This window comes from Asparagus officinalis, chromosome 1 (genome assembly GCF_001876935.1).
Source record: "Asparagus officinalis chromosome 1, Aspof.V1, whole genome shotgun sequence".
NCBI classification, from domain to species: domain Eukaryota; kingdom Viridiplantae; phylum Streptophyta; class Magnoliopsida; order Asparagales; family Asparagaceae; genus Asparagus; species Asparagus officinalis.
The window spans coordinates 112,833,591-112,844,948 of record NC_033794.1 but is presented as its reverse complement, the minus strand read 5'-3'; the positions used below and the strand labels follow the sequence as shown (position 1 = coordinate 112,844,948).

General features: G+C 37.5%; 1 pseudogene; it reads right to left on the bottom strand.

Moving 5' to 3' along the window:
• The window catches only part of LOC109829019, a 13,345-nt pseudogene extending 2,390 nt beyond the window's left edge, over positions 1–10,955 (bottom strand).

Genomic DNA, 11,358 nt, shown 5'->3' with positions numbered 1-11,358 from the left:
TCTACATAAATTGATTCCAATTTTCATCAAACAAAAGCTACAAGCTAAATTTCATTTCATTCAATCAATGACATTTGCAAAAAGAAAAAGGCCATGAATCTTACACATTCAAAACGATAGATGCTCTCATCATGGAGGAGGACACGGGCATTTTCATGATAGTTGATATCAAAAAATCTTTCAGGTTTCCTCGACTTCTCATACGAATGGAGCTGAAGAAGCTTGTTGTCCATCTCATCAGATGCAATTGCTTGAAGCTAAAACAGAAAGACGAATGAGTACATCTGCAGCTAATAACATCTCTGAGAAGCCCGAGGACAGTAGCACATGAAAATACCTGCTTAACGACTTTATAGATCAACTTGTCCAAAGTGAAAAGCACATAAGACTGAGTTCCAATGATAGAACGACATTCATCTTCAAACTTTGTATTATCAGAAGAACCACTAAGTAAGCTGTACAATGCGCTCTTAAATCTGCACCATCAAAGTTAATGGCCTGATAAGCCAATGTCCCACGCATGAAACATTATCAGATGAAAACAACAAGAACATGCATCATACTTGGAATAGGGGCAAGGAGAGCTTGTATCTTTGTTAGATTTCCATTTCCATTCAGCTGTTGAAGAATTTGTCTTTGCTGACAAAATCCTTCATACATGTTGCACCAAAGGGGGGGGGGGGGGGGAGTACATTACAACTATGCTAACAAGTAAATTGTGAATGACTGCTAAAGAATAAGCAGAGAAATGTCTGACCTGATGAAGCCTAAAAAGTACATAGAATGAATCATTTCCATAAAATATTTGCGAGTTTTCATCTTCCCTATCATGTGATGCAGAAGGCACAAGCTTTGCTAGTGGTTTCGCAGCATGTAAGAGACGCTCAGAGATTGAGAAGGATGTATTTTCTCCGTCTATATCATTTGCATCGGCCATTCCTTCAGCCTCACCCTCACTTTCTGCCTTGACATCCTGGTCACCATCCTCCTCTTCCTCCTCATTTTCTTCGCGGGAGCACTCACCATCAGCAGATTCACTGCCAGAAACATCCTCACCAGCCTCGGACGCATTTTCACTGTCCTCCATTGATCTTTGGGCACTCTCCTCACCTTCATCGTCGACATCAGCATTATTCTCTCCTGCTGCCTCACCAGAAGCCTCGTCTCCAGTTCTGCCTTGATATTGCCTGCTCGCTGAACTATCCTTCACTGTAGGCACATCTGGCCCGTCTTCAAATGACACAGAATGATCTTCTTCAAAGTCTCCATTTGGCGACAATTCACCCTCTTCTCTCTCAACTTTAAAGTTACTGTGAGCAGCAGAAGGTCCAGAACCTTCATGGTGTCTATGAGATTTGTTGCCTTCACTGCCATCGTTTGCAGGTGCAATTGGCCTCACGCTGTCCTCTTCCTAGATGCACAGGAAAAATAATTAAAGCTATTTACAGTGTGGATAAATCACACCTATGTCAACAAGGGGTAAAATATATACCCCAATATATTTAACTGTATTCCACAAGGTTTTGTTTGCTAATTTAGCCCAATATAAAGAACCATCTATGGTAGACAGTCATATTGAAACGGTAAAATAAGATGAACAATACATCAAACAACTTAGTTTCTAGTCTTTACTGCAACCAAATCCATCCATAAAATGGTATGCATGTGGACTCCAAACACATGATGGCAATTCCATTTCTATATAAAACCAAACTGTATGTAGGAATACAAAGAAAACCAGACAAAAGAAGTAAATCTTAAAAGCACTGTTGGTAACACATTAAAGTCAGCTCACCCGCCAAGCACAACAAAAAATTTAGGGAATGGGTTAAAGAACGGTAACACTTCCTCATCCCGTCAAAGCACAGAGTAGCAGAGGGCATAAGATGATAAAAGGTGTGTTTTCATCTAAAGGTTACCATTGCCTCCTTCATCACTGAGATAATATTACGTAATTATTTCCTGCCAAGAGACCACTTACCTAAAAAGTGCTAATCACCCTTGCTCAACAGAAAAACAAAATGTAGAAGAATTAACTTTAAACTGTCCCTCAAAAAAGATCAGTAGCCTTCTTTTAACTCTTGTTCACCCTTTCCAGGATTGACCAACATAACACTTCCTCTTAAACCTCACCCGTTATCCTTCAACCCTTACGCCTATTCTAATCCAGTATTATGGTAGCTTCTGTTCATTTATGTTTGTTATTGCAGTCAATAACAAACATCACACACAACAAAGACTTCTGGCTGACTCGAATGGCAGAACAATTGATCGCCGAGATGGGGGGGGGGGGGGTTGGGTTACTATAATTGCAAATAAAGAACGAGATAATTAACCTTATCAGCATGATATTCCAGGACAAATGCAAGGGAATGAAAAAAGGAGAATGACATCTAGAAACTTCTAATTGGTAACGGAATGATACCACAAATTCTTAGAGTACAAATGATACCTCTGGAAGTACAACTTCACTGGTAAGGCGAGGCTCAAGCACTGTGACCGCTCCGGTTTGACCAGATTTTGAAGGTGTGGCACTTGCCCCTTTCAAAATGACAAAAAGAATTCTATTGGTCTACAAAACAGGGAATAACAAAAAACATAAAAGATTTGAACACTTTCTGTATTAACCTGAGGTAATTTCTGGGTTCGCTCCAGTACGACTTTGTTCGCCTCTGCTGGCAACAGAGACATCCACTGCAGCCTGTGCAGTCACTCCAGACATTTCATCAGCCATATGAGAAGTGTTCTGACCTCTACCATGAAATGGAGTGCTAATATGTTTATCACTCTGACGAGCAGGTCTATCTGCTTCATGAAAACCATTTTCTGTAACTGTTGTATTCCCATTTGCCAGCCTAACCCTAGACAAATTTCCTTGCTCTGCTGGAAGGGCGTCATAGATGCTAGTTTGTTTGGTATTAGCAACAGAAGTATCAGCAGCAGGACTTCCGTTGCTTTCCCCAACACTCACTAGGCCACCCTTAGTGGCATGACCCTTAGTCTTCACTGCATCATCAGCATCCTCTGCACGATCAGGTCGAGGAGGAACACCTAGCATTGGCTCCAAAAAGGTTGTCCATATCTTGGTGACTTTGTCCACCTGGTCTGAAGATGCGCAGACTTCTTTACATGAGAATTTAATGATTTCATACAAGTCTGCATGAATGTCTAGATCCAAATACTCAAATTCCATGCTAGGAACAATGGGCCGCCTGCTTGCAGCAGCAAGAGCAAGAAGCATATCATCCTCCTTTCGCTTTTTTTCATTAATTTCCTTAATCTCAGCCAATAAAGCTGCACAATTAAATGAAAGGTGGAACAGTAATTAAAAACAGCTATGTACATAAGTGTTATGGTTATTCTGGGAAAACACACAGGAAAGTAGCACACGATAACACAGCTCAATGGATCTTTCAATATACAATACCAACTACATGATCACGGTATTCAGTTACAATATCCTATCAGAAATTAATATACCTTTCGTGCTCAAACTCTTTGTATCCTGTTGCTTGAAGTAGAAACTACGATGGTCAAGAGATTTGTGATAATTTTTGGCATAGATCTCAGCCCAAACCTTATTAAAATCTGAACGACACCTTAACCATTCCTCTTGTTTCTGCTTTAGACGAGTCAATATGACAGGCAACGCAAGACTAGCATTCTTGCGGAGGACATCCATTACATCCAGCCCATGATCCCCATATAATCGCTCAATGCATCTCAAGTTTAAAGCTAAAGACAGCGGAAAGTTAAAACATCAAAAAGATACTTTATGTGAATAGAACTGTAATAAAGTCAATATGCATCATACTATTGAAGTCTACATACAGGTAAAATGCTCTTCAATGCGAATTGGACTTTCTGGTTTGATGGTATTGTCCTGCATCTTTTCTATCAACTCCTCCACCCGCTTTGTGGTTGCATTCACCGATTCTAGCAGCATATCTAACTCAAACCTAACATCATTTGACAGTAAAAAGAGGCAGTTAAAATCACAGCTGTATAGATAACAACTCCAGTATCAAACATAAAGCAAATGTCAAAGATTTGTAAGCAGAAAATAGTAATGTTTAAGCAAGTAAAGAAGTACACAGTAAAAATAATACTGGCAAGACATCAATTTGTACCTGTCATCTTCACATCTAAATAAGCTTTCCTCATATTGATTTTTACGCATGTGTTTAAAAGAATAATCTTCACTGCCCGAAGTCACAGAAACCCAGACATCATTTAGTACTGATGCACCAAGTTCGGTCCTAAAGCTCGCAGGAGGCATCGGATACTGCCAATTATCAGCGATAAAAGATCAGATAAACGGATAGTCAGAAAAACAAACTGTGAAACAACTTTTAAGTTTGTTGACTTCTGTATGAATGTGTAAGTAGGGAAGGAGCTGTGGCCTTCAGGTATGAGCAGCCTTGAGACCACATCTCTTACCCTGACATGCAAGGCAACTTTAATCCACTTAAGACCCTAGGCCGAAATGGCACTTACATGCTTTGGCAGCAGGCGGTAACTGGGAGTACATTGTCGACAATTTGAAAGGTCAAGCTCTGATATTGGTTTGCACAAATTATATTTATCTTTACTGAACAAAGGAACCTTGTGAACAGCTGCTTCTTTAGAAACATAAGCAGCATCTTTATCAAGTCTTTCCCTCTCTTTATCCCTCTCCCTTTCACAATCTCTCTCCCTCTCATCTCTTGTACGTTCTCTTTCTCTATCTCTGTCTTCCATCTTAACTGGTCTAGCCATAGGACCTTCATTCCAAACATTCCAAACAATTCTGTTAGTGCAGAACCACAGACAATACATTTTGGATAATAAATTGGAAGCTCAATCTAACAGTGTTATTCATCATATATTGTTTTAAGCTAGCATACACATTTTGAGAAGATCTGTAACTCAAATCATCAAAAGAACATAACAAATGAATAAATTTTTACATACTTTTGTTGAATACGCCTGCAAGGAATCCATCTGCATAAAGATATTACTTAGAAAATGCATCAAGAAGCCATTAAAAAAACAACTCTAAAAGACATATAAGCCTACCTATATTTTCACAATGAGTCAAAAACTCGTTGAATCCTTCCACAAGATCTGGATGCTTCGCAAGGAGATCGCTCACCTAAAAATGAGAAGCAAAATGTCTCAATAGGTAGTATGAAATCATGATCTTCCGTGGGATCACTAAATAAGAGGTCACAGAAATAGAAAAATTATGCACATATTTTTCAGCTTGAGGGAGCAATATCACAAGTATTACATCAAAATATTATAGGAAAACCAGATAACAGGTAACAAAAAAAAGGAAAATATATGATTAATGTTTTAAGTTTGCGACAGCATTAAAGGTATTATAGTGGCCAATTGATTTCACTTGTAGGAAACAAAAGAAAACTTATGATAATCATCATGGGCGTAATACCCTCTATTCAGAAGAAACGGAGCATTTGCTGAGAACCCTATAAAGACTTAAAAGAAGAAAACCTCCAATTTATCAAATAAAACAGGAAGCCATATAATTTGTGCTTTATATTTATTAAGGATCCTTTACACTACAACAAAACTCCAAAGTTATGGAGAGGGTTACAACTTTATACTCTATCAAGTTGAGTGCCCTTTTCATAGGCAGAAATCATTAACTCGTGCAGTGGTACTTCTTTTTAAATCCTATTTATCTACATGGCAGGTCGGATTTGAACCCATGTTAAGCTTTAGACAATAACCCATACGTCATCGTAAAAACCATATTCCACAAATAACTTGCAAGAAATATAACAGGCAATCAACTAGAATAGGCTGGAAACAGCATGCAAGAGCTAGAAATATCTTATATAATGTTGTTGGGTATGATTCAGTGTTATTGAGGCGCAAGGCGCAATACGGGGCGCAAAGGCCCCTTACGCGCACCATGAGCAAGGCGCACAACGATGCGCGCGCCTCACTGAATTGAGGCGCGCAACTCAAACTAATATTTTTCAAAATAAGACAAAGAAGCATATAAGCAACATGTTTATAAATTGTCACATAAAAAGACTAAGAAATATAGTTTCACCTACTAAATCACGAAAGAGTCTTAATTAGCATGCATTAATTAGCATGCATAACATAGAGAAGTTCATAAATTTTCACAAATCAGAATGCAAGATAATCTCTAACATAAGCAAAAGTCTATGAAACAAAACAAGCAAGTAACATTTAAGAAATATGTATTTTTATTTAAAATATGATATATGTATTTTTAAGTAACAATTAAGTGATTAACAAACATGATTGTTCATAATTTTCTAGTTAGCATTCTTAATTGCTATTTGCTAGTTAGCATGAAAAGATGGATAATGAAGGTAACAATTACATATTTATATGTTCATAGTTTTCTAGTTAGCATGCTAATTAGAGAAGTTACAATTAGCAAACAAGTATACTAAATTACTAATTATTGTCTAGTTAGCATGCTAATTAGAGAAGTTACAATTAGCAAACAAGTATACTAAATTACTAATTATTGTTTCCTTTTTATAGGTTAAACATGAATTAGCAAACAAGTATACTAAATTACTAATTATTGTTTCCTTTTTATAGGTTAAACATGAAAAGATGAAGAATGGATTAGCAACGAGCAAGAAAGAGTCCATTACATGATGTAAATATGTAATATGTAAATTATTTAAAAAAAACAGAAGAAAGAGTATATTACATGATGCATGTGTCAAGCGCACGTGAGGCGCGCGCGAGGCACACGCGAGGCGCGCGCCTCGTGTGCGTGCAGCGCCCCGCCTCTGGTGCGGGGCGCAATTGTCCCAGCCCACAGCACCCCGTGCCCGGGGCGCGCGCCTCGATAACAATGGTATGATTAACAAAAATTTACAGTGAGATATCCAGACAACATTATGAAATTACAATACTTAGCCAAAGACCAACACTAAAATGAGCAAAGGCATACCAGGTGCTTTAGCTCATCTCTGTTAATTATTTCCTGACTGTAGATGTTAAGGCATCTCAAGAACTCCTGATATGTGTCGGCATTATGCAGTTTCTCCTTGACTTTCTCACAGAAATTGAACTCTCGGCTGTAAACACCTGATAGACATATCAATGATACAGTAAATTTATTGTATAACTGTCACATGAAAGATGTTCATAGATCTACTGTAAGATTTGGTTCTCCACAATATTAGACTATAAACAGGAATCACTAAGTTTCACTAGTTAAAAGAATCAACACACACAAATAGACATCACACAATTAATCATTAAAAAAAGTGAATCAAATATCATTAACAAGAGCAACCAATGCATCAGAACATAAGAAGCACAAAAACATTACAAGAGCCCTCGAAAATACCAAAGCCATTCCCTAAAAGTCTAAAACACCATGATTCACCTATGAAGTAGCTTAGAACTCAGTTAGGTTTCACAAGCACACAATGTTGGCAGTTCTTGTATGAAAATGTCAGTTAAACATCAATAAGTTGGTTAAACCAAAAGAACTGTACATTATTAATTATCACATGAATTAGACAATGGGAGGTTGGTAGACAATCTTTCTTTGATATCATGTACACATAACTTACTCAGAAGCTGAAACTGAAGATAGAATTCACCAGAATGACACTTTTAATAAAAACAAGGTGAAGGTTTTTTAGCATATATATATAATTTATAATATATATATATATATATTATATATATATGATATATTATTATAGTGAGAAAAGGGAGGTGAGCTGGCAGCGGTAGGAAATTTCCTACGCTGCAAGTGTATGACATGTGAACCCCACGAACGATGTGACTAGTAGGGGGCTCATATGTCATACACTTGGCAGCGTAGGAATTTCCTACGCTGCGGCTCACCTCTCGTTTCCTCATATATATATATATATATATATATATATATTATATATATAGATATATATATATATATATATATATATATATGAGATTAATGGGTATCCTTGTCATAGGAGGGGATTCCTCCTTGACGGCCTCTAAAATCACATGATTGAGTGACATTGTGGATGATCCCTCGCGTTGAACTTTGATCTACATATTCTAAACCCACACCCCAACACACCAAAGTTTGGGGTGAACCCGTCATCGTTTGACGCTTCATCCACTCGTATCAAATTTAACGGTTTTGAATGAATAAAACTTTTCAGCATGGCTCGATGGAGGGTCAAACGACGACGATTCACCCGCAAACTTGGTGTGTTAAGGGATTTTAGAATATGTAGATCAGTTCTACGGAGGGCGGATCATCCATAATGTCGGCTCAATCATGTGATTTTAGAGGCGTCAAGAGGAATCCCCTCCTATGACAAGGATACCCATTAATCCTATATATATATATATATATATATATATATATATATATGAGATTAATGGGTATCCTTGTATAGGAGGGGATTTCTCCTATGACGCCTTTAAAATCACATGATTTGAGCGATCATGTGGATGATCCGCTCCGTTGAACTTGATCTCATATTCTAAAACAAAAACCAATTTGGGGTGAATCCGTCGTCGTTTGACCCTTCATCCACTCGTATCAATTTTAACGGTTTTGATTGAATAGAACTTTTTCACATGGCTCGATGGAGGGTCAACAACGACGACGCGATTCACCCCAAACTTGGGTGTGTTTGGGAGTTTTAGAATATGTAGAGAGCAAGTTCAACAGAGCGGATCATGCCATAATGTCGCTCAATATGTGATTTTAAAGGCGTCATAGGAGGAAATCCCCTCCTATGACAAGGATACCCATATAATCTATATATATAAAGTATATTATATATATATATATATATATATTATAATAATATATAACATACAATTGCGCACTCATTAGAATGAGCTACCAAAAAATAGAAGTGGTGAGGTCCGCACCTTCCAATGTGACTAGTAAGAATTACCTCACCACAAGGCAATGCCCTATCTCTTTGTAGCTCATTTATTCTAAATGAGCTCCTACCTCATCCCCATTATCTCCTTCATATACAAACAAACATAATTGACAATCGTTTTAATAAACAAAAATCATGGGCTCATTTCAGATTCTTAAGTACCTGAATACTAGAAGGTGTTGAAATGGAGGAATAATTAGCATAAATGGCCTACGGGACCTAAAGACACTGCTATGTAGTTAAAAAAGATAAAAGCATATATAGAGCCTTTAATGTCCATTCATTTTTTTCTCACGTCCAAAAATTGTCAGGAAGATTGACCAGGTTTGCAACAAGCATGTGTTTAGACAACGAACAAAAAGAAAATAACATATAGAGAGACCTAGGTGTCAAGCATGCATCATGAATCTACAGATATATCCCCATATTAGGTTATAGCAGTGATAATGTAATGTTTATGACGGCAAAGAAGAATCATAAATTATAAAATCAGTAATGCATGAGAATAAGAAAAGAAAAATACATATCAGACTGATATTTTGGTATGCGAGGCTTGGCAGAAATGCATACAGGAGGCCCATCAGATCAGAATGTTACTTAGGTATAGACACTGATATCAACAAATGTGTTTATTGATTGATCAAAACGTTACTTAGGTGTAGACACTGATATCCACAAATGCATTTATTGATTGAAAGGTAAGCAGAGGACTCACTCTTCCAGGCATTTTTGTCATCAAATGAAGTTGATATGCTATATGTTCCAAAGTTCTCAGCACCTTCTCCTTTTGGGAGCACCTGTGCAGTAACAGACTCATCACCCCCGCACGAAGGTTTACTGCGTTTAGGGGGTAAATTGTCAATATCTTTGCTATCATGTTCTATGTTCTTCTCATCTCGCTCGCAGTCTCTCCTTTCCCTATGTTCCTTCTTATCCTTTTCCTTCTCTGCACGCCGTCTATGCCTGTCATGCTCTAGATCTGGACGATCAACGCTGAGATCACGATCAGCGTGTGAATAAGTTCTTTCCTTCTGTAGAGTAAATGGTAGAAAGGGAGTCAACCAACAAGTGTGAAGTACAGGATAACATATGTAAACAATAAGTACTTCCTTTCTCCCGATCGATGAAACTGAGATCTACAAATTAAATCGCTGGGCGCTTAGAGACAAATGTCAAACATAAAAGATACAAAACAAAATCCTGAAAATGGAACTTCCATAGGTACCTTATCCACATAAGGAGTTCTCACTGAAGGCATCATGGAGCTCCTGTCCTCCTTCCGCATAGAGGCTCTACCAGAATATGCGTGAGGAGCAGCTGCTGCAGAAGTATCAGGTAAAAAGTGTGTGAACTCTTCAAGTAAATCATTGTGGTTTTGGAAAAGGATAGCCACCTGCGGAAGTAAACAAATCAATATCACACAGCATAGTTTTGTGCCCAATAACACAACCCATAGTTTTTGCATAATAACTTATGCTTACCTCCTGGTAAACTTCCTGGATGGACTTGTTCTCTCTCCTATACATATTTAGGATATCTAAAAATGACTTGTAAACTTGATCATCGGACTGGAAGCGATTCTGCAGTCAAAAGAAGACTAGTGAAAGGTCTGGTTAACATAAAATCTGAAAATAATAGTAATTAAAAGATCAACACATACCTTTATTTTATTTACAAAACTAAATGCTTCCTCAAACTCTACAGGCTTCTTTTCTTCAGGGACCTTGATCTCGTAACCCCTCGGCAGGAAGGTGTTAAACCCTAGAGTTAGATCTCTATGCCCTCTAAATAACTCTTTCACCCTCGCTATAACCCCACCAGTGTCAATCCTAAAACCAATAAATAACACAAAAAATTAAAGTAAAGGGAAACAATTAACAAGCAATGAAAGTAGCCCAAATTTAGAAGTTTTCAACCTTGAGCTCTTGAAGTCCTTCATGACTTCGAGGAATTCATCATATTTTTCCCTCTTATCCTGAAATATATCTTTCACAGACTTTAGATACTGAAGGGCATCGCTTGTTGTGAGCTTCGGAGTATTACTGGCAGATATGGCTTCCGGATCTTCATCAAACCAAAACATTACAATAAATCAGGAAGAAAGAAAAAAGAAAAGAAAGAAGGAAGCGTAAATGGGCAATTTTTATCGAATATTACATCTATTGTCAATATTTGCCCCCAAATCTCTCATATAGTTTTTTTAAAAAGAAATGAGCAACAAATTTTTCCAAATTTCAATTGAGGGGAAAATATATTACCCCCATCATAACCTTATCATACAGAAAACGAAATCAATCACACAATGCTCCTAAATCCACACGCGCACATCATAAACACACAAACATTGATAAATATATAACAAATGAATCATTGTCTTCACTACCAGCTCGTCGAGTACAAATCAGCAATAAACCATAATCACTAACGTAAATCTTTGCCTGAGAAAGGT